Source organism: Taurulus bubalis (genome assembly GCF_910589615.1).
Source record: "Taurulus bubalis genome assembly, chromosome: 12".
NCBI classification, from domain to species: Eukaryota; Metazoa; Chordata; class Actinopteri; order Perciformes; family Cottidae; genus Taurulus; species Taurulus bubalis.
Window position 1 is genome coordinate 12767725 of NC_136600.1, and position 3696 is coordinate 12771420.

Below are 3696 nucleotides of genomic sequence, written 5' to 3' on the forward strand. Positions count from 1 at the left end.
GCTTCACCCCACCACCCTCTGACTGTCTCCCACTTCTGAACACACCCTGGTGGACTGGTGTGGAAAAAAAAAAGAGAGGCTGGTCGACTTGGATCGGCACCACAGTTTGCTCTTTTCCTCATTTGCAAATCGAAAAAAAACAGGGGTGGGGACAAGCAGAGGGGAGAACTTTACCCACAATTCTCCTCACCTGACTGACTTGAAAATGGCGACGTTCGCCTTCAGCTGGAACCAGTAACAACTTCAGTGAACTCATTCAAACTGGAAGCCATCAGGACCACAGCAATAATTTGCCTACAGCTGCAAGTCACCTGTATGGAAACAGGCCACTGGTGGGCCGACGCAGACCATCCACTCCTCAAGAATCAGACACATTTCAAAATGGCCGCCCCCCCCACCCTCATTTTATGACTATCACAGACTTCAGTTCCTCTTCTGACATACAACATTTCATAGGGATCAGTGAAACTGGGGGGTCCTCCTAGTCCTGGGAACAGTTAGATACCCGTTGCCTCTATAGTGAACGCCTGCTGAAACAAAAACGGGGGGACACCACCCGCTGTGTGGATGTGACACACAAACGTCCGGGAGGGGAAGGGAGAGTGCTGGAGGGAGAGCAGGACGCCTCACTTGCGCTCTTCCATCCATCAGGCATCCATCATCCCCGTGTCCGAGTTGAGCCCCCCTCAAAGGCCGGCGATCCTCCGCGAAAAACAGGGATGAGAAACATTTCAACACCAGACACTTTAGTTTTCAGCTTTATTTTTTGATGCATTTCTTATACATCTGAAGATGAATCTCAAACGCCACCCCCACTCCTCCCACTCCCCTCATGGGGTTTTAAGTTTGTTTGTTTTTTCAAAATCAGTGTGTTGGGTTGTTTTTGTGAGGACAACAAGCTGCGTCTGACTGGACCGACAGTATTTATTATTACCAATGACGTTTGACCTGAAGTCCTGTCCTGCTCTCAAGAAGTCATTTGGTGGTTATTTTGTGCTCTGATTTGCTGTTACAGTACGGACCAAGAGGAGCGAGACGAGAATGATTACTGGTCACAGCAATAATGACAATAGTGATGCTAGTACTTTTTGAATGTTTCAAACAAAGTAGTATATAATAATAATAATAATGATAAATTGTGTGTGACTGTGTGTGGAGGCAGGAAAAACAAAACAAGCAAAGAAGAGTTTGACTGGTGTGTGTGTGTGTGTGTGTGTGTGTGTGTGTGTGTGTGTGTGTGTGTGTGTTCATGAGGAGTCCTCAATGTTTCAGATGTTACATTTTCATATTAGCGTTTATTGAGTTTGAGATTTCTCTTTCACATTTGGTTGCTCACTCTTTTTATCGCAGAGCCAGACATTAACAGTTGACTTGATCCGGTGGAAACCTAAGCAGTCGGCTACTTCGTTGTCCCACTGGGCCGGACGTCTCGAAAAACAAAAAGGACCAACCCGAATTCTGTAGGCCCAGGTGAAGAAAAAAAGGGAAAAAAGTTTTGCAGTATTGTTTTTTTGTGTGTTTGTAAGATTTCATTTGACTCACTCGTCTTCTCTTTTTATTAGATTCATTTTCTATCTTTGATATTGTCGTTTATTTCCAGCCTGTCCTCTCGATTCTGGCCTGCGATAATGGGAAAGCATCTCACCCATTTTTTTCTTCTTCTTCTTTGTGCTCTTCTTCTTCTTCTTCTTCTTCTTCTTCTTCTTCTTCTTCTTCTTCTTCTTCTTCTTCTTCTTCTTCTCTGTGCTGCTCTTCTTCTTCTTCTTCTTCTCCGTGCTCTTCCCCTTCAACCGCTCTCTCTCTCTTTCACTGAAAAACGCGGCTACAGAAGCATGTGGGCCACGCTGTGCATGGCCATCCGCGGGTAACAAAATGGTGTAATATTTATTTGGGGGGGTTGCTAAGGGAGAGAGAGATGGATGATAATGTACTGTAAAGATGTGATTGCACACCGCTCCATGGAGAGAAATGAAACGTTCTAAAACATAAAACGAGTCCTCGCTCGTCTTTGAGTCTGTGTCTTTACCTCCAACAGATGTGGGTCAAATGTTGCAGTGGATTGATATGTTCCCTGTAAAATACAACATCATAATATCACAAAGCCCAATTTGACATGTTTATATAGCTTGTTTTGTCTATCACATCCTTAGTTGTGTGTATATATAAGAGAAGGAAGAAAAACTAATTGGTAATTGATAACTGGTTATTTCTCAGGTAATCATTATAGTCCCACACTTCAGTCTGTTAACATTTAATCAAAAAAAATTATATATTCATTGTTTTGTCTCTGAAATGTAAAAAAAAAAAAAAGTTAAAAAATGGGTCTACGCACTAAAGTAAACTTTGAAGGTAAGATGATGTAAAAAGCCTCTGCTTGATTAAATCAAGGACTGATGTTGCGTACCGTTACAGAGTTCAGGCGGTGATTCTCCGTTGAAGATAATCTAGTCAACACTTAAATGCAATGACTTCGAGAGTTCACATTTCTCAGCCATCTTGTCATCAGATTGAGGTTCTGTCTCCTTGAATGGTCTCGCATGAAAGTCTCTTATAACCATTTTAAATCTATGAATCCGCTGGGGAAATGTCACTGAGGGAGTCTACGTCCAACTACATCACAGATAATAACAGTAAACCAAGGTTTCTACCAGAGGCATGTCAATGTTTTTCATTACGTTATGCTGTGCTCACTTTGACTGGTGGCGTATGAGTCAGAAAATTAAAGACTGGTGCGATAGAGGAAAATTAAAAGGGAATCAAGTGGTGTTATCTGGGGCTGCAACCTCTGATTAAATGCTCTATCGATTACTTTTTTCTTGATTTCCATAGTGTATGATGTTTAAAACATGTTCCCACATCTTAAGTGAATCAAATGAATTAAGCTTTCATACTGGGGAATGTAATTCAGAAAATAATATTTCTTTCCTTTTGATGTCTGTCAGGTGAGAGTTGTTTTTTTCCCTTCTAAGATCTTGGCTACAACTCTGATTGTGATCAACACTTTTTTGTATCACATGGTGAAGTCCATGGATATGATTCTCATGTGCAAGTTAAAAAAATGTTTTTGACAATTCTTAATGTCCATTCACCCAGTTGAGTGAAAATTAAAGTACAGGTCACAAGTTCATAGAAAGAAACATTTAACTGTGAACTGAAGATATTCAAGACAAATTCAAGTGAGACACGGCTTTTTTTTTCCACATGAACTTTATTATAATATTTTTCTGTGTGTCACTTTTTTTTTGTGGCACGCAACATTCTCACACCTGCACATGAAGTGAAAACAGCCGTGAAAAAAGCATGTGAACACAAAGCAGACCAACAATGTGGGGAGCAGTGTGGTTCTCATTTCACTGGTTGGTTCATCTGTGTCGGAAAAAGGTGTTTAGATGATGTCATCTGATGCAGCATACCCAAAAAGTACATCACTTTTTTGTCAGCTTGTAGTCATTGGCCATTCTGTTTTGTACCGCACGTTTCTACTTGCTTCAATGAGCATGCAGTTCTTCTGTATTGTTTCATGAGTTTGTGTCTGTGTCCTTCTCGGTATCTCAAAAATGTGTGAGACTCAGGTTTGGTCCAGAAGAGATGATCGGTAAACAGGCAGAACGGCGGCTGCTATCTAGTGTTCTCCGATGGTCGATTTCTGGTCGGCAGGAAAGAAAGCAAGTTGCCCGACAGCTGTTTTCACAAACG